The 25,717-nt window shown below is 33.8% G+C and overlaps 1 long non-coding RNA gene and 1 other non-coding gene across 7 annotated transcripts in view; one reads left to right on the forward strand and one right to left on the reverse strand.

The window, feature by feature from the left end:
• Positions 1-25,717, reverse strand: part of LOC116280637 (uncharacterized) — a 459,686-nt gene that overhangs the window by 61,343 nt on the left and 372,626 nt on the right. For all 6 annotated transcript variants that reach the window (XR_012072592.1, XR_012072591.1, XR_012072589.1 and 3 more), the window contains 3 exons: positions 23,929-24,090; positions 23,108-23,201; positions 22,547-22,689 (listed from right to left, as the gene is read on the reverse strand). This is a non-coding gene — a long non-coding RNA (uncharacterized lncRNA). The remainder of the gene's footprint in view (positions 1-22,546; positions 22,690-23,107; positions 23,202-23,928; positions 24,091-25,717) is intronic.
• LOC116280755 (U6 spliceosomal RNA) lies at positions 8,012-8,113 on the forward strand. Its single transcript, XR_004190235.1, has one exon. It is a non-coding gene; the product is annotated as a U6 spliceosomal RNA (small nuclear RNA).

Below are 25,717 nucleotides of genomic sequence, written 5' to 3' on the forward strand. Positions count from 1 at the left end.
TGGTATTTTCAGAAATGTGGAGAACACTCTGATACAAAGCTTCACCTTGTCTAGTGCTATTCCATTTAATTTTTTATTAACTGCCTGAACATATGCCATTCTAGAAGAGGGTAATAGTTACGAAATGTCAGCAGAAACATTTAAACTGCTAAAATGTAAATGATTTTATAAATTTGTAATGAAAGGTAATTGTCATGTGGGAAAAGTAACAGAAAAACAGATATGCGTAAATGCAAAACTGGTACAAAATACATCTTATGGGTTGAAGGTAGGAAAACCTAAGTATATTTTAATGAGTACTGTAAGTAGTATTTAAATAAAATTAGATTCATAAGCAGAAAATGTGAATTCTATAATATTTTATTTTCTAACATTAGGAAAGTTCATAGTAATGACAAGAACTCATAGAACTTTAATGTGCTAAATTCAATAAACAGCAAGACATTAAGATGCTTCACCTCATTTCGAAAAAAAAAACCAAATAAATCAAAGTGGGATAATATAAATAAAAACTGCCACTGGTATCAGCACAATAGCTTTTAAAAGCACAATATTCAAACATGATTAGCTTGTTTCTTTACTTTCCACTACAATGAAAAACTACTTAGTGATTAATCCCTTTAGCAACATAATGCTGGGTCAGTACTTTCAGATATGTCAAGAAGACGACTCCGGCAAGGAATTGAGTATTTCCTCAGCCACCACACGGAGCAACCACCTTCCAGTTAGGTTTGCGGGCAACCATCTTTAAATGCTTGAGCTGTTCTGCGTGGCCATGACAAGATTTGCAATTCTCTACGTTTATTTACACACCATCACCCCAACTAGACATCACATGGAAGTGGCATGGTCACAGCTGACCCCAGGGTAGTCCCTGTCTCTGCCGATCCAATTTCATCGTGCTCTGCAATTGAACTGCAGTCATACTGCAGAGCATGTGTGCACAGGACTCTGTGCCACAATAAAATTAGCAGAAGCTTGTCAGGGGGCATTTTCCTGTTTTACAGTGACAGACCCGGGACAAATAGGTCTGCTTTCCAGAAATCCGTGGAGGTCTGGCTCTCTTGAAATGTATATGAGCCCAGCGTATTTATGTCACAGTGTTCTACATGGTAAGCTTGTTATGTGATAGTTTGAGAACAATGTTAAAGCCTTCGCTGCAGTTTCTGTTTCCTCCTCACAGTTTTCAGGGGATTTAAACTGCTGATGAAGAGACTACTTATTTGTGATTTGTGGAAAAACAGTTTCTGCTTAGTAGGAGTAACTGAGAAAAAAATTATTCTTCCTTCAGAGAAAAGATGCAGCACAGATCTGTTGTATTTTGAAAGGAAAAGTTCAAAGAGATTTTTTTTTTACAGTTTGATAAATCAAGCTTCAAAATCTCTTTTCTGAACTCTCATTTAACCTGTAAGAATTAATTATACCACAACTAAAATCTAAGAAGGCACACATTTAAAATATGCTTATAAAATAGATTTAAATGATTCTTTCTGTTTCAGACAAAATGTTAAAAGAATAATATGGGAAATAGATACACTTTATCATTTGTAGGCAGAAGATTTTAAAACATAATATGTTTTGTAATCCAGCCTAAAGTAATTTTATTAGATGTTCTGTGTAGTTCTTATTTCAAACATTCTCAGAAGCCCTGGGATCATTTTATATTCACTGGAAGACAGAAAGAAATCCAAAACCTAGTTAAATAAATTGTTCATTTATTCCTTCCCTTTTATGCACCAAGATCTACATGTGGTCATTAATTATAAAGAGACTATTATAGCACCATATTTTCATTCAATATGATGTCCTGGTATATATCAAAGAAGTCCCATAATTAAAACAGAAGGGCCACAATGACAATTAAAATTACAATCTATATGGGGAAAGAAAGTACAGTTCTGCAATTTTTCACCCTGTCACTGTCAGCTGCGTGGAATATTCTGGTCACGTCCCTTGTAAAGCAGCCTAAATTCTTCTTCACCAATGCAACCTCAAAAGCATTATCAGCACCTAAGCAAAAGCCTATGCAAGTATAATTTAATACGAAGCCACAGTTTGCAAGTAATAGCGTATAAAGTGATATTTAAGTGGTGTTTTAAGCACACTTCTGATGGCTACAGTTGCTTTTCCCTGGTAAATGCGTTTTCCTTTGAGTAGTGATTATGAGTCCTAGGTGAAGAGGTCCTGTGTGCAGGTCTGTCTGTAAGCCTTACTTCCAGCTGCCAATCTTTACTTCACAGTGAAGAAAAAGCCACATAGCACCTTGTTCTTACTCTTGTATGCTGTCATCCCCTGAGCCTGATAACACAAAATCATTTCCACATAACACTTTCCTGCTTCTGCCTCTTAAACCCTGAGACCTACACATTGTGCATATGCACTTGCACCCCTGGCAACCGGCTCCCTGGAAGCCCCTTCCTTTGAACCATCAGAGTCTTCCAGCGGACTATTTTTAACACTTATCTTGGTAAATATCTGCATTAATGGAGTACAAAGCTTTTTGGTAGCAATATGTATTTGCTACAATTTATTGTCTATAAAAGTCACGAACAGTGAATTATGACTCTTAAAATTGTGTTTTTCTTTATAATAACTTTAAACTGAGCACTCATATATGAAGCATGCAATGGAGATTGAGAAGGTTTTGTATAATAAAACGGTGACATGGTCATTTTTTCCAGTTTTGCATTACAGAGACACACTCATGCATGGTGCTTTTTAAATTCTTATTATGTGTGAGGTCAGGGGGTCGAATGTCAGAAAGTACTGTTAATTTCACGGGGTTAGGGGAAAGTAAATTCAGAGGGAATACAGATCACTTAGCACAGAAAACCAGCTCCTCTGAAGTTTGGTTTTACATTTGTTAACCATATCCTTCAGCTGACGAACCATTGAGACCACGGTGACATTCTGGTCCCAGATATAATGGCTTGACATGCTGCAGTGAGAGTGTGATTCTGTCGCCCTGCTCCCGGTGCCAGCCTCAGCCTTCCTCTGAATCAATGAAGCACTAAAACTCCACACAACTGGAACTGAACAAAGCATGTTGCCATTTTGGCTGTGATGTTTAAATTATAGAGAAAGCAGTCAGAATGTCTTAAAGTTCAATCTGACAAGAAATGTAAAATATATTTCTGTCTTCATTCTCTGGGAAGGTAGCATCTTCCAGTGTGCTGTATCACTACCCAGAGTTCTTTTAAAGTGGTTCATAATAGAACATTAAAGACCAAATTCTTGCATTTCTGGGGTTTTTCCCCTCATCAAAAAGACATCTTAGCACTGGTCAAAGTTTCGGGGGTGAAGGGGGAAATAATAATCTGGATAGTATTGTATTATTCAGTTGGTGGTGGAGAGATGGAGTTTCTTTATTTTACTATTTGTTCTGGAAGACAAAATTAACATTCTGGCACAGATATACAAGGCACAGGTCACACAACTCGGTACCACCGACGACAAGGTAAAACAACATCCCATTTTACGGTTAGGATAGATGAGTAATAATCCAAATATGTTGAACTCTGATAAAACCTGCAATTTTATTGAATTACAGGGCCAGCATAGACAGATGCTGATAGGTTTGGTTGAGTAGTTTTGCTTTTATTCGTTTTTTTAAATAAGATTTTTCAGATTCAAAACTCAAACTGGGCTCAGCTGCCCCTTATAATTAAATTTTAATGACTTAGGCTGAGTGTTTGTGTTTTGGCAGCATGCTTAATAGTGTTAGCATTTAAACGGTTACAACTAGACTTTGAAGGGAGCAAAACCCATTGCAAGTCATAGGTGAAGTCCCTCCAAAGATGCTCTGATTTACTTGGATGCTGTGGATTTTGCAGGACAGCCATCCACAGGTCATCTGGTTGTAGTAAGTCGTTAAAAAATAAATTAGAATAAAATGCTACATACTCTAAATTCCGCAGTAACCTGAGGGCCAATGCTTTCCAGCTGTAACACTTTTTCACCAGAAGTAACAGTTCTATATGTTTTTGTATGCCAAAGGGCCTACTGGTAAATAAAAGCAGTATGTGGTACTGCTCATAAAATCACCCTTTTTCCCAAAATGGCAGGAACGATCCAGGGTACACATTTTAATCAGTTCTTTTTTTAAAGAATTATTATGAACTTTGCAGTGGTATGTTTCACAGGCTTTCTTTTTATAATTAAAATATTTTTTCCTCTCAAATCCTCTTTCCAGCAAGCAGCCTGTTGCCTGAAGTTTTAATCCTTCATTACTAGTTAAAACAAAATCACCAATTAGGCACATGAACACGTCTGTATTAATCTCATTAAGGTGATGGCACCAAATAAATTGGAACTATTTTTGTGCTTTTACTGTGTTCCCATGGCTTTATCAGGCCCTGTGGTCATATACAAAGACCTCGAAGCTTAGTCATTTAGAGTCATTCGGTTGTGGACTGAATGTGGCATTACCATCTATGGCTGAAAATTGCTTTCAGCTTTTAAACTGCACTGACTAGTCTGTAGTTAATCTTAGATCATTCACTCGCAAAATTAAATGAGCCAGAACGATGGTCTTTTTTTTTTTTTTATAAAATAATACATCACAAAACACTTATTTGCCCTGCCCAAAAGAGAGATCAAATTCATTTAAAATCCCATAAACCAGAGTTGTGAATTTTTAATTTTATTTAGTAGCAGAGAAATAGAGGGTAAGCTATCTTTCTACAGCACATCATTGCTATAAATTTACATATGGAACATGGTTTGATGCTTAACCAACCTTTAATCTACCTTTGATGTATACTTCTACTTCAACGTGATCATGTGACCCTCCTTATTAATGCAAATGTAAAAAAGACTGTTTGGGATCTCTGATGTAATTAGCCATAAACCATGTTTTTGAAAAAAAAGAGAGAGAGAGAGTGCCTGCTTGTGTCACTGGAGTTGTATATAAAGTTCATAGTTATCATCACAGAAGAATAACCTTAAGAAACTAAGTTTAAAAATTTCACTTCATTCATTCCTATATTTTCTGCCCAAGTAATTACTGAAGACCATTTTACTATACCAGTGATAGTCAACTAAGATTTGATTGCTATATAATGTGTTTTATAGGAATAAAACATCTTAATTTTCATAGGATTTTTTTTACCCTGTTTCTTGTAAAAGTAAAATCACATTGAGAGAAAAATTCTAACTGAGGCAAGGGGAAATGCAATACCTCTTATCCCTATTAGCATATATTATAATCATTTCAAACACATTGTCTTTTAAAAGAACGTGCATTTGCTTGCTGTTGGCTCCCTCCCTTCCCACTGCCCTATCCTTTGATGTGGGCCAGATGTCTATGTTTTGATTTTGACAGTCACTAATTTTAGGGTCCAAAAAACTTGAGCCACCACAAATGAGGTGAGGTCACCTCATAATGTCAGATGGAGGCAAAAAGTTTGGATATTTGAGGGGCTGACCCAGTGAGTACCCTGGTGGGTGACAGAACGCTAAGGTTAGATATTGGAAAATAAGGTTCATGTTACTCTGTCACTGGGGCCGGTGCAAGCTGCCTGCTTGACAGAGAAGGTGGTATGTGGTCTGGACCTCAAGAAAAAGGAAGTCAGCCACCCAGATCAAAAATTACCCTGTCGGCCATCCAAAAAATGATTCTGACATCAGCTTAGTGAGACAGGAAGAAAACGATTTTTTTTTTTAGAGTTGATTGTACTTTATTCTAGGGGAGTCTAGGGAAATTCACGTGTCCATCACAGCATTATGAATGGACGTTTCTGCATTGAGAATACAATTGCCAAAATCACATAGGTAACATCTCTTTACGTATACTACGTATTGCAGGTGTACATGACGCAAGTTGTGCAATTCCAGAAGTGAATCATTCATTATTTTTTTAAATATAGTGTTATAAGCATAAGGACAGTAAAATAAAATGCATTTCTATTGACTGTTCTTTTTAGTTTAAACACAAAATTGTCTGGAATTATGAGAAGCCACTCGTTGGTTACATAATTATCTTGGCAGCTATGGACACCTCTTTCTATTTAATTTGTAATAACTTAGAAAAAAGGCTTTTATGACCAATACCTCATACTCATTTTTACTGAGACTGCCCTTCCTGTCCTATAAACTTTCTTGAGACTCCTTGACCTAATTCTAAGCATAGCTGTCTGTGTTCCTTAAATCTTATTGTATTGCTACTTTGAAACAGATATTAAGTTTATATTTTTCAGTAAATTTTAATGATTTAAAAGGACCTAATAAAAGGACCTAAATCTATTCAAGATTTGTTCCTTTTCTGAGAATATGGACAAAGCAAAAAAGATACATGTATATATTTTTTGATATCATCTAAATATCAGATGACCATTCTAAATACTGCACAGTATTAGTTTTCCTATCTCAAGAAAAATATCTACATATTGTTGTTTATTCTGTAAAATATTCCTTTTTTTAATAGCCTGAACCAAATAATTTCTCATTTTTACAGGCTTCACTTCACTTTTCTCACAGTGAATAAATTGCAACTTATTTCCATGAAATTCACAGATGACACAGATCTTTATTTTGCATAAAGGCATAAAGAAGTGTCTAATATCTTCAATATTCATCTGCTAAGTGGACATTTGCATTGGGTTAGAACGGAAAAAGAGCCCCAACCCTCCCGCAGTGACAGCTGTACAAAGGGATGACATCTGACAGCTGTGACAGTGCTGAAGGGAAACTCAGATGACTCGCAGCATCCATGATCCAATTACAGAACACATCCCTCTGACAGACCCAGCAGCTTGACTCCAGCGTTTGGAAGGACAGTATTGATCTCTTGTCAGAAACCAGTTGCCTGCCTGCAATTGTGCGCTGCTGAACTTTGAAAAGCTATAGTACCCTCTTAAATGATAGGGGCAGTCAGGTTATAGTATTCAGGTACAAAGAGAGGTGCAAAGGGTATCTGCTAAATGCTCTAAACTTGAACAAATCATAACAATATGACAGTCCAATCATACTCAAGAAGCCCAGCTGATCTAGCTGGCTACTGTCTGTGCTAATGGAGAGACAGCTCTTTGTGTTTAGTGGGATGATCTTACTTGATGAAAAGGCCACTGCAATTAGTGCATACTGTTGGCTGTGCTGGGTGACAGCAGCACGGATGGTATAATGGCAGCTGCCAATAACCCTAACTTCAAGAAAACAGACAATTAGGCCTTTGATCCTAACACTGTTAGTCCCTCCACTCTGGACCTCTGCTCGGCTTTTACTGTAAACCTCACAAGGGCAATGTGGTACAACCGCACCAAACAGAACAACTTGGTCAAGGGGTCAATTACCTTTCTCCCCTTGCCTTCTGCCCGCCTTCCTTAAGGGGGGAGAGAGAGGGAGGGAGAGAGAAAGAGGAAGAGAGAGAGACGTGCAAAATGTCACAAACATAAATATTTCCTTTCAACTATAGTTTAAAACAAGTTAATATATGCTCATAGCTGTTTTAAGATGCAAAAATTTTAAATACATTTTAAAACTAGGGTGGTAAAAACAAGATGCTAAAAGAGCTTTCTAATGGCAAGCTATCTAATGTTATAAGATACACGTAGGACTGAATGTTAAGAAATTAGGATGAAATAAAATACAAGGATGTAATGTAACAGGACAGGGAATATTGCCAATATTTTATAATAACTTTATGTGGAGTATAATGTATAAAAATATTGAATCGCTATGTTGTACACCTGAAACTAATACGATAACATACATCAGGTATACTTCAATAAAAAGACTGCATCAAAACACTAAAATAATAAAAAGTTATCTCCAGTTTATCTGTATTATTCTAGGACTGGATAAAGATAGATGAAACATTCTGAAGACTCAGAGTGTACACAAAATTTATAATGCACAAATATTTTACTGCTTTTCAGCAAGTGCAGCTCCAGAACAGGCAGAGCACTCAGGTACCAGTAAAACAAGTTATATTAAATACTGGAGCACATATGCATTTGCTCACATACACACACTAATTATACTAGTATAGAAAGATCTGTGATTAGAAGAATTAGCGCTTGCTTCAGCAGCACGTCTGCTAAAATTGGACCTATATAAAGAAGGCATGGCCCCCGTGCAAGGATGACACCCAAATTTGGAAGAATTCCACATTTTAAAATGAGTATTCTTTATATACCTCAAATCTGGAACTTTTTTAACTTTGAAAGTTTTTTTTTTCTGTAATTGTTGAACAGGTAATAAGTATTCCTAACTCTAGGTAGGAGGATATTGGAAATAAAACCTCATAGGAAATATTGACTGTTAAATTTCATTAAATTGCAATAACTTTTAAAAAAAGAAAAAGGAAACTTAGGTCTATGACAATATCAGATCCTTTCTAGTGGCAAAAGTACAATGGCAAAACTGGAAAACTGACCTTATATAAAATATAAATATATATATTTTAAATAGTCAGATATTGAAGAATAGTTTGGTATTATTAAGAGAAAAAATACAGTATGGAAACTAGGGTTTTGTAAATGAACAGAGAACTAAAGATCAAAAGACGAAAAAACAAACTTTTAGAGAGCTTTAAAGCAGAGAAAAATTGAGATATAACAGTATCTAAGATATAAGATGACAACCAATGTGCTTCGGAAATACAAATTCTTAATTACATGCATAAATACTCTTGTTCAGTTGAATGTAGATTAATGCTAATTAAAACACAGAGAAGATCACCCTAATATAAATTGAATAATATAAAATTGGTGAGAGTGTGGAGAAACAGACATTCTCTTTATCTTGATAGGAGTATAAATTGTAGCAGTCTTCCTTAAGATTAATTCAGAAATATCTATCCAAAGTGAACATTACTTTAATCATAAAAATTCTTCACTGCACAAAAAACTGTATGCAGTAATATTCATTGCAATATTATTTACAATGAGAAAACAATTAAAACAGCCTAAATATCCAGTAGGAAGGGATTAACTATATCATGATACACACATAAAATAAAATAATATACAGCCAATAAAAAGAATGAGATGGATTTACATAAGCTAATATGAAATTTTTCCTAAGATCTAAAGACAGCATTACCTTATTTGTATGAAAGCATACACAAAACAAACATGTATGTGTGGATGTTTGTGTATTAGTGCCTATGTGAATATGTTTAAGATATTTAATTACTACACATATATGCTTTATGTATATCAACATTGCTAGAAATACCAACAAGAGACTGTAATAATTATTATGTATTATGTATTAGTATTATGAGCTACAGATAGTAAGAAGGTTCATTTTTAATTTATATTACCTTATACTATTTGCATACATATGTTTCTTTGATAATTTTAAAAATTAGTTAATTAAATGTGTTTGTATTAATAAGCTCTTGCAACTAAAATAAAACTAGCCATGAAAGTCATTCATGTAGGTGGAAGATACACCAAGAAGAAAAAAAGGCACATTCCCTAAAAGTAATGCAGGTTTAGGGATTTAAAATTATAAAGCAAGAACCCAAACGATTTGTACTCTTCATTCCTTTAGCAAACATTCATTAGATGTCCATAGTAAGTCAGAGTTAGGCAGTCTGGGAACATGAGGAGCAATGAATAGTGTGCCTGCCCACAAGAATCTTATGGTCTAGTTGAGGAGATTTAAAAAGAGGAGTACAGTGAAGAATGCTGAGTATTATGGGTGGCACAGGTGGTTTACAGTACAACAGGTGGAGACATCCAGGCATAGGATGTCAAGGAACCATTCCTAGAAGACTCTAGATTTAAGTCTCAGATGACAGATGCGGTTAGCCAGGTGAAGCGAACTTGAAAGCCACAGGATTTTAAGTGCAGGAAACAGCATGGGCAAAGGAAAAAGGGAGCAGGTAAGCAGTCCAACATGACTAATTCTTAAAAAACAAACAGATTAATGGTGAGAGATAAATCTGGAAAGAAAAGTAGACATCTCAAAGGAACAAAGGGTGCTTTGACCAAAAAGACCTGCAAATTTTCCAGATTTTTTTCATTCACCAAACTATTAGATGCAGTTGTTCAAGTATGTTAAAAGAATAAGAATTACTGGACTTCATGTTAAAATAAACAAATTCTTAGAGTCCAATACAGATTCATCAAATTGAACCAACTGAGGTATAACAAGTATCTCAGTGATTGTTATTATCTGACAAGTTTAGAAAACACTGGTAGGTGAGAATATCCATGACTGATATCTTTAGCCAAAATGTGACCTACCTGAGAAAAAGCGAACAGCCCAAATCAAAAACTTCATCTTTGAATTTATTTCTATAGTGACAAATAGTAAATAAAATATATGATAATCTTAATTGTGCCATGAACCTATTATGAGATAATAGTTTACTTTTCTTGACAAGTCGAATAGTTGTATTTCCTTGGGAGCATCTAGTAGAACAAAGAAAGTTCATAACCTCTATTCATCTGACTTTTCAGTACAATTTATTACTAATTCAAATTATGAGATAATATGAACTAATATTAGTTTTACCTCCTTTACTAAATAGATGAATAACTTCACCAATAATAATTGACTATATTTTAATGGTATCTGTTTCCTATAAGTCTGAAATACAGATCTCTTAAGGCTAAACAACAATAAAGAAAGAGAAAATACATTTCTAGCTTCATAACAGTCCTCAAGATGGGGTGAGCTTGTTGGTTTGAGTATTATCATTCTATGGTCTAATTCTAGGCATTGAATGATCTCCTTCTGGATCATTTAACTTTGTTCTGCTCCATTTCAAAAGAATGTGCCCTTAAACCTGTCTATCTTTCAAATACCTGTCATTGGTTAGAAGGAAAGTGAGGGAAGACAGTGGACAGTTTCATAGAAAAATACACAACTATTCAATGTAACAAAAACTTAAAAGAACTCTATGCCAGAAACACAAAACCATGAACCAAAGTTCAAAGGTGTTGCAATTTATTGGAGATCAATATGAAAAGAGAAATAATAGCTTAGTGTGGTGAACATAACAGAAATATATATCCAAAGCACAGAATAGTGAGGACCATCTGATGGGAAAGTAGGGAAGAAGAGTATATTTATGAATTTAAGAGTATTCTAAATGATAAATGAGTTCATCAGATTTAGAGGGTATTGGGAGAGGTGAATTCTGAGCAGGAATAGTAGCATGCTCGAAAAGCGCATGGAAGTGTGCACATCAGAAAACTGTAACCATAGCATTTTAGTATTGATGGAATGCACATTTTGAGGAGAAGGAGAGACTCAATCCTACTGAGGCTGTTTTTAATTTTGGAGGTACAAACACAGCAACATTATGGTGACAATGCATATTGAACTAAGGAAGCTCTTAAAGAGGTTGAAACAGGTCAATAATATCCCCCAGCTTATGGTTTTCTTCTTAATCCGGTTACTTTGCAGGGAAACAAGTCTATTCTGGTAACCTGGAGACAGTGCATGTAACCACATAGACTACACAGGCAATGCTTGACCACCATCTGATGCAAGTTTTGGTGAAATGCCCTGCAAATACTGATACATGCTAGACCATTTCTCATCTGTAGTCCTAGCTTTAGGAGCATGCAGATCTATCTTGCCCCCATTTTAAGATACAGCTTCGGGTTTCTCTGTGAGTCTATTAAACTGCTACGTAACATACTTTGTGGATTCACTTGGGCTCACTGTCTCCTCACTGGCCGAATCTATGGAAGTGTGGCAAGTAAACATAGCAGCTGCCACCACAGCATAGTTTATGGGCTGCTTGATCACTTTACAGATTTAATAGTTAGTCCTAAGGTCCATGGGAAATATTGCTCCCACTTGAGGGAGAAATTATGTTTGAAGACACAACTAACAGTAATTTTCAACTAATGTCTATAAAATATCTTCTGTACAGAGAATATACAAACATTCTATTGTGTAGTATGTTAACTCTTATCATAGACGTCATACTATAGAATAGTATGAGATTTAAATAACATTTAATGAATTAACATCTATTGGACACTTACATGCACCAGCCACTATTCTAAGAGTTTTACACAAACTATCTATTTCACTCCTCACACTAACTGCTTTATTAGTTCATATTTACATAAGAGGAAATTGGGGTTTGGAGAATTTAAGTAACTTCCCCATAGTTAGTACAGAGCTAAGTTGAGCCAGAGCCAAAGTTGAAATAGAGACAGTCTAATTCCAATGCTCTCATGTTTAACCACAGGGTTGTTCAGCCTCCCCACTAACTGTGCTCACACCAAGTCTGATTTGTGCACACATCAGTCTTTCTTATTGTGGATTTTTATGCCAAATAAAACTGATCACGCCATGTGATCACCCATTTTCTCAGAAATACCACTTTCTCTAGTAACAGTCACTTGACCAATTAGTCATTTTTTCTACCAAATTTAGTTTACGTGCTAATACAAGAGAGGCATCAACACTTCACCCGGATCCCATGTTTATCTTTTACATGATATTTAAACATTTTAATAGAAATGTAATTTAAATTGCATTATTTAAAAAGAATTCTATTCATTTAAACACATCACACTTATTTAAACCAGATATAGACCTCCCCTTAAAGGGAACATGACAATGAGTGGTACCTAGTACTCAATTCCTACCTGTCCAAAATCAACATCAAATACTGATTTGTGTTGCCAGAAAAATACTCTAAAGATCGTATATTATTTTCTATGGGCTGTTACCTGCTTGCAGCTTTTCAAGAACAAAATTCCAAGGAAAACTTTCCTTACTATGTCCTCTGCATAGTAGGGCCATGGTAAAAATAGCTGCACTTCTGATCTCTGCCATTTTTTATGTCCTCGGTTTGATTAGACTTGGGTTATGCAATCATCATCTTTTGAAACAACCCTGTATTCCCCATGAACACAGAATCCCATGAAAATCAAGCAAAATAAAATACAAATGAAAGGAAAGCAATTCCAGAATTAATCTCTTATTTTATAATATTTACCAGAGTTTTTATTTAATTAATGCTTATATATGTAAACAAGAGTTTATTCTTTTGTGTTTGTTTCCTTTTTAAAGCTTATTCTTATTTTTGTTTTTTTAGTAAAATATTCTTTTAAATTATGCCTACATACTATATTTTTCAAGCTATTAAGAATTTTCCTAACTAAATACAAAACAAAATTTGCAATGAAAACTGCAGGAAATTCAATATAGATTTTGTGTTTGTCAATCAAGCAGAACAAAATATTTGTCCCCCAAAAAGTCTTTGCAGAATTTACCAGTAAAGAGATTCAAAGAACAGTGAGAGATGAATACTTACCAACAACAAATCTAAAAAGCAATATATAAGAAATGTTTTACATGGAACATTTTGTTATGCATATGAAAGAGATCAAGTAATTATTTAAATTCTTGAACATTAAGAAATAAAAGAAATAGCAATGAAGAATTGTGAACTAGATGCACATGAAAGAGTTACTCTTTATATTTTCTATTGACTTTTATAATTCTTTATCAATGTCATTTTTACAAATGCTCATATCTGAAAATTCATAAAGGAGCACACACAGGATGATATTTCGCTATTGTCCACCTCAGCTTTAGAGTTAATGCATAAAGTCATACTAATTTAAATGACTATAACAAATATCTTAGTGCTTTGAAAATTGACAGAATTAGTTTTACATATTTTTATTCGTTTCAATTTACGAACTGCAACCCATGGCCTCTGAGTACATGTGCATGATAAAATTATCAGAAAATAAATTATAAATAGCCATCAGTGACCTCTTTCTTAGCCACTGAACTTTATCAATGGCCTGACCCAAGATCCCAGCCTGAAGGCCAATCAGCTTGTACGCTGTCAGTTCACATACGAAGAAATTTCTAAATACAATCCCCTACTCGAAGAACTGCCAACCTCCAGTTTGATGAAACTGAGATTCACTGACTGCTGTCTGTAGTAGCCATAAAGCAAATTTTAATTGCAAAAATATAAAAGCAAAATTTACTACAGTGAGCTTATGGAGCCTAGTTTATGCATTTAATTTTTTCTAAATCAATTTATAGCAATAAATATAATTTGGTAATTCAGAATTTCTATTCTGAAAACATGTTTCAAGAAATGTTTCATTTTAATAAAGGTCTTCCTGTTGACAGAATTAATATAATAGCAATTGAAATGAAAGCTATAATGAATTCTGAATTTTTCAGAAAAATTACATTTTCCACATTTCAATAAATTGACTAGAATTCTGAAAAAGACTAAACAGTTACTTGAAATTTTGAAATAAAGGGAAATGCTTTCATCTGTAATGTTCAATGATGGCATCTATTTTTTCCTTCCTACGTTCTTCTAATGTTTATGACCTTTACAACACTTTGATGTTATTTAAAAAGTGTTAAAGACTTGCTTATCTAGGGCCTCATTTCCAAGAATATTGAGAAAAAAATAAACAAGGGGCTATGAGGGGAAGAAAGAACAGGAAGAGAGGGTGAGAGTCAGAAAAAATTTCAAGTCCTTTTTAAAAACTAATTTAAGTGAAAGTGGAATACCTGAAATAGACCAAACAAGGAAATAATAATGAACTGAGAAAAACTGAAGGTTGAAAAAGAGTACTACAAGTATCACTATATTTAAAAATTTTGACATATTAAAGTCAATTTTTTGAGGAGGTGGGGCAGAGATGGGCAATGAAAGACAAATGGTTGTATGGGGATGTAAAACACCCAGGAAGTCAATACAATACTGAAGATGAATAAAGTTAGAAGACTGATGCTACCGATTTCCCAAGACCTACAGTAAGCAGGATAGTGTGGTATTGGCTAAAGAATAGACAAATAGTTCAATGAAACAGAATAGACAGCCCAGAAATAGACTGAAATGAATATACTCAACTGGTCTTTGAAAATGTAGCAAAGGTAATCCTGTTGTCTAACTCAAGTTTGCCTGCCTGATGCATAGTGAGGCCAAACAAATCGAAAAGTCAGAGTTTGGAGCAGGGAAAAGTTTATTGCAAGGGCCATGCAAGGAGAATGACTTGTGCTCAAAAGACCCAAACTCTCTGACGGTTTTCAGGGAAGAGTTTTTGTTTTGTTCTGTTTTTGCTTTGTTCTGTTTTTGTTGTTATTGATGTATAATTGATTTACAATGTTGTGTCAAGGAAGAGTTTTTATAGACAAAATTTGGCGAGTGGTCTGCTGGGTCTGTTACCTTCCTCTGGTTGTTGGTAAGGTAATGGGCTGGTGTTACAAGAATCTCAATCATCAGCTTTCTGCTTCCAACCAATCTGGGGTCCAAGTGCTTGTGCTCAGCCTGAAGTTATCACCTCCACTGCCTTAGTTCCCATGGAAGAACTCAAAAGAGATGTATCAGCTTGTTATATATTTCCCTTGAGGAGAAACCAGGACCCTGCCCCATTGTTGCACTATTGTTTCTTGACTGCCTTTCCTTTGTTTCTATATTCCCTCACTCCTCTAATTAGTAACTGGTTGAATCTGCCCTTTGATACTCAGGGAAAGTCTAGGAGGCTGAAACACTTTTCTACAAACAAGAAATCTCTGGCTAGAGGGTTATTCCTTAAGAATTATACCTACTAACATTCTAAGATATTTCTATTCCCCAAACCACATAAATGTTTTCCTGTAATCTTTTCTCTTTATTATAAAATACACTGGTTATTATAATATCAATATTGAATCTAAATAGAGCAATAATACCAATAAATCTGTAAAGTTAACTTTTTGTTAAACTCCCTTGATTTAAAGTATTGCTTCTTATTCAATTCTGGCTCCTCTCACCCCAAACATCTGTGATGATATAAAGCCAACATAACAGTAGATACTTATCTAAGAAATACTTTGGTTACACTAAGTCCAGTAAAGATAGAATACAATCAAGATTGAGATCAGAGCATCATATATGAGGGAACCCAAAGCACAAATCTTTTATGTAGAGTAAAAATCTGTACACTTACAATGACCTTTACTCCTCTTGAAAGAGGAAATAGAAATAGTTATTTTATCTGCAGGACTAAAGCTGAAAATATATAAGCAGAATTGGACAACTACTGCTGATTATTATTCAATCATTACTAATTTACATTATTTAACTGAGAACCAACAATGGAATGAACACTGTCTAAGTTTTATTTTAGTATATAAAAAGTTTTGCATTAGTCATAATGTGTTCAAAACTACAAACAGGGGAAAACAATAATATATTGCCAAGGTGTTAGCTACTCTTTTAAAATGTTATCCGTTATCTATTTTGTAACAGGACATTCTCAAAATTTAGTGGCTTAAAACATTAACAAATTACTATTCCTCACAAATCTGAAGGTTAGTTATATAGTTCCTCTGCTGAATTTGCTGTTATTGGAGGGACTGCTGGTTTAGGATGTTCAAGATAACTTCCCTAACTAGTCGGGAATTTGGTTCTGGCTCAGTTTTTCCCCTATGTGAGACAACAGAAAATAGAGTAGGAAATATTAACTAAAAAGATAATAAAATAACACAATATAAAGAAATATGTAAGAAATGACTATATCTATATCTGCAAATAAAAATAATATTTATATATTGCTTAGCAGTTTTAGAAAGTGTTTTTAAGTATAACACTATTTGACTGATTTTCACAATAACTCCATGAGGGAGAGAGAAAGGGTATTATTATCCCTATTTTACAAATTGAGTTCAAATATTTAAGTGATTATTCTAAAACCGTACTTGTGGTAGGGACAGATCTAGAATTCAGCTTTCCTATACTCAATAATCAATCCATTATGTTTCAATAGTAAGTAAATTGTATCTCTCTTGTCCAGTGAAAAATTACTTAGAATATGCTCATTAGGATATTTTCTGGACTTATCTTACATTTCTTACTGTTTATGGTCACGTTTTATGATTTTTATTTATTGGATGGTAAACATAGGAAGAAATCTCAGGAAGGAGATAGCTACAGAAGGAGAAGCCATAAAGGCGATATACATAAATGCCACCTAAATCCTTGTTTTCTCCCTAATCTGTACGTGAATGAGGAAGATTTCAAGGTGAAATGCCTGCTGTAAAGCTGAAAACTAAGCAGAGTTTTCACATTTTTTTAAGTAGATGAGACTTGAGTTGGAGTTAACCAAGTTAACTGCATAGCAGTTAAGAAAGAATACACTTCAAAAGAATATTAGAAGAAAGATTTTACAACATATTATCTAAAATGCTCATTAATCAACTAAAAATTACTAGAAAAAACCTTAAAAATAAAAATTATTAGATGTTCAAATATTCACAACATTGACATATCTCTAGCCTTGCTGACAATGAAAAATGAGAAAAAGCAATATTACCATCATCAAAAATGAAAAAGGAGAACATCACTACGAACTCAGACATTGCAAGGTTAAGTATTACAAATAATGCTTTGTCTGTAAATTTGGCAACTTAAAAGTAAAGAGACCAATTCCTTGAAAGACATAAATGAACAAAACTCACTCAAAAAGAAACAAATACCTAAATAGTCCTCTGTGTATTTTTTTTAAATAGATTGCTGTTTAAGAACCTTCCAACAAAGAAAACTTCAAGCCCAGATGATCTCACTGACAAATGTTCCCAGACAACCAAGGAAGAAAATACCAATTCTACACAATCTTTTCTGGAAAACTGAGAAAAAAGCTCTTCAAAAATTACTTTATGAATCCAGTATTAGTCTTATCTCTGATATCAACACTAGACAAAGACTTTGCAAGAAAAGAAAACTATAGGCCACTATCACTAAGAAGCATAGATGCAAATCTTATCAACCAAACACTAGCAAATCAAATTTAATAATATATAAAAATCATAATATATCACAACCAAGTAGTTTATCCCAAGAATGCAAGGCTGATTCAATATTCAAATATAACTCAATGTAATTCACCACATTAATAAACTAAACATACACACCCAGACACACACACACAAATGTGGTCAATTTATTTTTAACAAAAGTGTAAAGGCAATTCAATGGATAAAAGACAGATTTGAATGAAACAAGGCTGGAAAAATTTGATATCCCTAAGAGGGCAAAAAAGGACCTGAACCCATACCTCTTACCATATACAATATGAATTCAAAAATGTCATAGAGGCAAATATAAAATAATATAACTAAAAATATTTTAGAAGAAAATTTTGGAGAAAACCTTCATATTCTTGGTTATGACAAAAAGTTTGTATATATGACACCAGAAGCAATATCCATTAAAAAATGATAAATTGGACTTTATCAAAAATATAAAGAATGTTTAGTGAGTGATCTATTAATAAAATAAAAAGACAATTTATAGACTAAGAGAAAATATTTACAGTCACATATCTGTTAAATGACTTGTGTCTAAAACATACGAATTGCTCAGAATCCAATAATTAAAAAAAATCCTATTAGAAATGAGAAAAATATTTTAAAAGACACTGTATTAAAGAAGCCATATGCATAGCAAATAAGCACATAAGACATTCAACATCAATAATCAGTCATTAGGATAATGCACTTTTTAAGTAGAAATTGATAAGTTGATTCTAGCATTCATGTGGAAAATGGAAAAAATGAAAGTGAACAAAACAATAACAGAGATTAAAAGAGCAAAGTAAGAGACACATTATCTGACTGTAAGTCTTAATATAATATAATAAAGCTACAATAATCAAGAAATCTCTACATAGAGTCCAGAGATAATCCAACATTTATGTAGTCAATCGATTTGACAAAGGTGTTAAAGGAATCCAAAGGAGGATATAAGTTATTTTCAAGAACTTTGCAGGAATAATTGGGTATCTTATATGGAAACAAAAAATAAACTTCAACTCCTACCTTAGACAATGCTTAAAAATAACTCTGAGGTAGTACAAATTTGGCTTAAACAAAATCAAAATGAAATTCTACAATAAAACATGGGAAAATATTTTTAGCCAAAGGATGGGCAAAAATTTCTTAGAAAGGATACAGAAATAATATTTCTCAAAGAGAAAAGTAGATAAAATAGAATTTATCAAAATTTTAACCTTTTTTTAATCAAAATACTCTGAAAAATTTGTTAAGCATATGTCTGATGAAAAAATTGTACCCAGACTATATACATTTTAAAAACCCTGTATCTCAATGATGGATTTAAAAATAAAAAACAAGATATTTGAATAGACCCTTACACAAAAGCCATATGAACAGACATACAAGCACATGAGGAGTAATTAGTATTATTGGTAAATTAGGGAAGCAAAAATTATAAACATAAAGAGATTCCAAATCTCACAAATTATAATGGATAAAATTTTAAAAGATACCATCAAATGCAAGGAAGAATATGGGGCAATTGGAATGCTCATAAATTGATAATGGGAGTGTAAATTAGAACAATAAGTTACAGGAAATTTGGCAGTTTCTTATAAAATTAAACATATACCTATGATATAATCTATATAATTCCACCCCTAGGTATTAATCCAAGAGAAATAAAAATATGTGTTCACAAACACTAAAATAGCTGTAGAAACTTTGCTCATAAAGGCAAAAATTGGCAATATTAAATGCTCACCGACAGGAGAATGGATAAGCAGATTGTGGTATATGAACGAAAAGACATTCATGAAATTAGCTTGGAATGAGAGGATAACAACTGGAAAGGTGCCCAAGAAAACTCTTTGAGGCTATAAAAATATTCTATATCTTGATAGGGATGGAATTACATGAATGTTTACTTTTGGGAAAACTCATTGAACTGAATGCTTAAGATTTATGTATCCTACAAAGTAAGAACAGTAAACAAAAATCAAATTCCTTTTTTGTAGTCATATGACAGTAATTTTGAAACTACTTTCTATATATTCTAGGTTTGAGTAAGTAAGTAAACATATTGACAGTAACAAGAGTCCAGTTTCTCACTTTTGGAAATTTAAACTATCAGTATGAACTCATGTTTTATAGGAAAGAGAAAAAATAAATGGATGGATGTGAAAATGTTACTATGTATGTCATATGCCCACTAAGAGGGCCTAGAAGCAACGACACAGGTATCGATGAGCACACCTATCACTCTGATCTTGGTGTCTAAATATCATTTTCCACTAAAGGTTGTCAGGTATTTTTGAAGAAAAAGCTGATTCCAGAGCTGGAATATGGAAGTTAACAGTAAATCTGAAATGTCTTGTAATGTCTTCAATGGGAAATTGAAAGGGGACAAGTCAAAAGGACACAAGAGCCAAATCTGCCTATTGAACAAATCTGATCTTAATTAAACATTAGAAACAAATAACAATATTAATGCAATACGATCTATTGCACAGAATAAAATTCATGAGCCAGACTAATGTAAATAAGTAAATATATAAATAGATGACTATAGTTTATCAAGCATTCATAGTTTTTGGCAGGGAGGTATCTATTTAATCACACTGTTGAAAATAGAATTTCTTACAATCCACTTTGAATCTCTAAAACATGTACCACTGTGCTTACACATAGTATGAATTTAATAAATTTTTTGAAGTCTAGGAATTAAACACAATAAGAAAAGCAAGTGATATTACATTCATTTAATGGCCTTATTTTCAACATAATATCCTATTATACATTTTACAATAAATGTTGAAACAATTTATCCAAACTGCATGTTTTTAATCACCTTATGAGTAACAAATTACCTAGTCAGCTGTATAAAAAACTACTCCTCCAAGCACCATCCTTCCCTTCTGATGCTTTCTATGATAGAGTTTCCAAATATTTCACAAGAGAATCCCATATAGAGAAAATGAGACCCACACTGCCAGAAATGGGACACCAGGGAGTTTATGGGGATATTAATATATGTGAGTCACAGTAAATTAAACTAAGTGAAGAGCTGTCACATAAGGCATTGTGTCTACTGATTGCATATGAACTATTCTGAATGAATTGCCAGCTCTCACCTATTCACTCAGCATCAAACCAGGAAACAGTAACATTTGCTTCTAGTTGCAGTGGCAATAAAGAACTAAATCTGAGGGGTTTTTTTGTTTGTTTGTTTGTTTTTATAATTTATCTCTTGTTAATTCCAGGTTGGTGAGATTTTTTAAATACTTGAAGTATTTCATTTCACTCTATTCTGAATTGCATGATTTCTGAAGAGAAGTATGCTGTATTTCTTATTTTTTTTCCTCCAAGAAAAGTCATTAATTTTCAATTTACTAAATTTAGTTTTTGTTGTAATAACAGAAGTGATAATTTCCAAGGTCTTTACATTTAGAAGCTGAAACCAAAAGTTCCTGAAATATCTTTTTTTAATAAGAAAGTACCAAGAACAATTCTATGAAGATAACTTTGAAAACTCACATGTAACAGATATTTTTCTAAAAATATTTAACTTTCAAAAAATTGACTAACAAAGAAATGGGAAATATAATGAAAATCATACTAATAAATGTAGTTAGTGACTTAAACTTCCCCTCAACAAGACACTAGGCACAAAGAGTTTTACAGGTAAATTTTATAAGCTTTTAAAGAATAAAAAATTCTTAGCTATGAAACATTCTTCTAGAAAATAAAGAAAAAGAAAAAAATCCTACTAGAAATCTAAGAAAGAAAGGAACTTTCTTAACCTAGTAATGTTTATTTAACAGAAACCTACAGCAATCATGCTAGAGAATGGTGAAACTCAGAAACATCCTTGTTAAAATGAGAAGCAAGACAATGATGCCAGATTGCCAATTCAGTTCAATTACATTCAGTGTTTCACTGATGCTCCTACTTAGGTAATAAGACAAGAAAAATAAATATAAGATAAATACCTCCTTTCTTTCATTCCTTATTATTATTAGCAGAATTCAGTTCCCTTATGACTGCAGTATAGTCTCCATTTTCTCGCTGCCTGGCAGCCAGGAATGACTCTTAGGTCCAAAAAGCCTCTATGAGGCCCCCTTTATCTCGGCCACAGAGAATTTCCCTTACATAAACCCTTTTCAATCTTCTGATCTCTTTTTCTCTTTTGCTGACAGCCTGAGAAAACTCTCTGCTTTTAAAAAGCCCATGTGATTCAGTCAGCTCTACTGGGATAATTGCATTATCTTAATGTCAACATATTAATAACCTCAATCATCTCTGCAAAATCTCTTTTTCTATGTAACATAATCATGACAGTAACACCACAGGGTGGAGATCAGGGGGGTCATTTTAGAATTCTGCCAACCATGCTACTCATACCGCTGTCAACCATGTTAGACTGATACTTAGTGAACGCACAATGCTCATTTTATTGCTTCACTAAATATTTTAGTTGTAATGATAATGAATTCATGAATGAGCTGACAGCATAGTCACTTACAAAAGTCCTATAACTTAATTGTAGTGTTGCTTATATATCATTACATCACATGTGGCTGAATTTTAGAGGCATTATCAATAATCATCTCATTACCTTTGTTACACTTCTCTAGGTTGTAACAGTTAGTGAAAATGAACTTTTTAACTCAACTCGAAAGAAAATTATTTCTGTGAAATGGACCTAAGGATTTACTTCAATTGCAAAAAAGAAGCATCTCTAGGTTAAAAAATATAATTATTAACATTTGCCTTAATCCTCACACTAAGTTCAGAATGGAAGGATAAAAAGGAGTAAATAACTTACCAGTGGTTTAATACACTATGAAGTAGAATTCACCTACTATAGACTTTGTGTCTTCAGATTGAACAAGGACATCAAATTCTCCTTTAAGATAGACTTCCATTCTGGGATGCACTGGGAAAATTCATTGTGTATTCCTCCACAAACTAGACATAAAATGGTAAGAAATATTATTGCTTTTTGTGAACTTCTTGAAAGCAAGAAATGTTTCTCTGAATCCTTTTTTCCTTCAGCCTTCAATGTCTAGAACACAGTCAACTGGTCAGAGACTCTAATGATAATCTCACCATTGTCACAAACCATTGGCTCTGGCCCAGCTTATAGGCATATTTTCTTTGAACCATACAGTGACTTTTAAATGTTAGAATCTGGTGTCAATAATTGTAACATTAGGAGATTTTATATTTTTTTAAACAAATCTAGATGTCTGGCTTATTCTGAAACACAGAACCCACATTCCCATATACCACCTGTCTTCTGAAGGTGCTCCAGTTCAGCTAGGCAAGCACTCTCCAGTTTAGTACAGTACTCTGCCGGGTTGTTTGACTTATTTATATTACCTACCTGGATTCTGTGGGAATTTGGGTTTTCTACCATTTTGCATCTCAAAATGTTGTTTTCATGATGTATTTCAGATATGCTAGTCTCCGTGGATGCTCTAAGGAAGAAAAAAAAAAAAGCAATATACTTAAGGTTATTAAATAAAGAAACGACTAAATTTACACATTTTCAAAACACTATTGGCTGCAGACCACTTTAATGAGTCACTCTTACTAATATACAACAAAACTGGCAACTTATGGCACATGTTACATGTTTACATTAGTCATTTAGTTGTCCTTACCCACTGAAAAACCTGACACCTTGTCATAGCGAGGCTCTTCTAGCTTAAGGCAACATTTACATGCTGACATTTTGAGCAAAGAGAGAGGAGAAGAAAGATATTTCAATCCCAGGGCAATAAAAATAAGGAAAATGGAAAGGATAACAAAGAAATGAAAAACTAACCCAAGGTGGCACTTGAACTGGTAAGTCAAGGCTTTCCAAGAAAACTTAGCTCAGTACTAACAGGAGATACTCCTGCAGTGGCCATATGGAGCCTCATGCTTCATAACAGCCTTTGCTGGTCCCTTCCTGTCTCCTGTCTCTCACTGGTCAAAATTCCATTTTTTTTTTTTTAATGTTGGTTACCTGTCTTCTCCAAGTAGCCTTTAGAAAAGCTTTATATCAAGTAAGATGCTTCACGGGAGTCTGATAGTGGTGAGAAGTTCCGGAACCTTCAGGGTCTGGTTGAGTTGGATCTATAAGCCAAAACTGTTGCTATTTTCTCTATGACAGGCACAATTTACCCAGGAGATCTGCACTTGTTGGAGATCTACACTTACCCAGGTTCAGGCTGACACAGCCGAAAATGAGATATTGGCACTGGCACCCAGGAATCTTCACTAGGCAAATGGTCCAGAAGACAAATAGAACCAAGCAAATTGGGAGGATAGATACTTCAAGGTTGACAGACTCTCTATCAGGTAATACTTCACTCTGAGAAGCTAAGACAGCAGGAAAAAAGCAACAACTTTGGAGAAGCTGTGAATCAGTTTTCACTGCTACAAGGATCTTCTACAATGAGATGTTTGAACCCATTTTTCTCTAGGGTTTTTTTTTCCCCATAATTTACTAACTTCTTTTACATATTAGAAGTTCCTCTAGTTGTATGTAAAGTGACATGACTTTTCCAGTTTTTTATCTTTGTTCCCACTAAGGCTCTGGTATTGCTGCTTTTCAAGATTGGCTGTCTTCCATTGCTACACAAAAACAAAAACATTGCAAATTTATTCACAATAACTATTTTTTAAATTTATTTTATGTCAAAAATACTGTGCAGAAAAAATTCTAAGAACGGTTTTCTTCATTGATGGACAATAATTATTTAAAAAGTGATGACTCTAACATCCTATTTACAGTCTCTAGGATCTAAGTTTGAAGAATACTCACATATACCATATTTTCTACTAATTGCATAGAGATTTCACAATTGTTTTTTAAAAGAGAATTTTTTAGCAAGATAACTGGTAGTGCATAGAGTATAAAAATTCAATTCCTTCCTTTTCTGACAGACATTTACTTTTTTCTTGCTTCATTTTTGTTTCTCCTCTATGAGCTCTCTACTCTTTTCTATTGTTCTGTTACTGTGTCCTTTCACCAGTACTAAACTGCCTTGATTACTGCAGCTTTATAATATGACCTCACGTCAGGTAGTATCAGTATTCCAACTTTGTTCCCCTCCTCCATTATTTTGTTGCCTCTCCACATAAACTTGAGAATCAGTTTTTTAACACCACAACATAACTTGCTGGAATTCTGATTGAGAGTGTAGGAACCTATAGATCAAGCTGGGAAGAACTGAAATTCTGACATTGAGTTTTCCTATCACGAACATGGAATATCTCTTTATTTATCTAATTCTGTGATTTCTTCCATCACAGCTTTACAACTTACCTCATATAGATCTTGTACAAATTTTGTGTCTATTTTGTGAAATACCTAAATATTTCAATTTGGGGAATATTAATGTAAATAATATTGTGTTTTTAATTTCCAGTTCTGCTTGTTCATTGCTGATATGAATATTGACTTTTAAATCACTCCCTAAATGTATAAAATTATTCAGTTATTTTTAATTAGTTAATTTAATAACACCTGGCAAAGAAGATATGTATGTTAGTTTCTATTGTTCATTTCAATTTGTTTTAATTTTTCATTCTTTTCCCTCCTTTTCTTAATATCAAAGATAATAGCTGCCCCTGGGATAACAGTTAATTGTCCTGTGTCCATAGCCAGTGCCTAGGTCAGACAGGAACCCTAAATCTTGTTGAGTGCACACCATGTGTTAGTTTCTGAGCTGGTGGCCTATTAAAATTCGTAACAGTATGAGATGAGTGCTTTATGCCCTTGGCATATTTGTATTTACCCTGCTCCACACAAAGCATCTTTCTTCAAATTGAAGACTAATATTTTTCTTTGATTCTTGACGTACAGCTTTATACAAGTAACTCAATTTTCCTCCCCAAAAACACCAAACCAGGGCTACTGGATTCTTCTCCCAGTAGAGGCATTATAGCCTGGATTCTCAAAAACAACCAGAAGCAAAAACTCCCAAGAGCTTTAAAATATGCA

This window comes from Vicugna pacos, chromosome 5 (assembly GCF_048564905.1).
Source record: "Vicugna pacos chromosome 5, VicPac4, whole genome shotgun sequence".
Lineage (NCBI taxonomy): Eukaryota > Metazoa > Chordata > Mammalia > Artiodactyla > Camelidae > Vicugna > Vicugna pacos.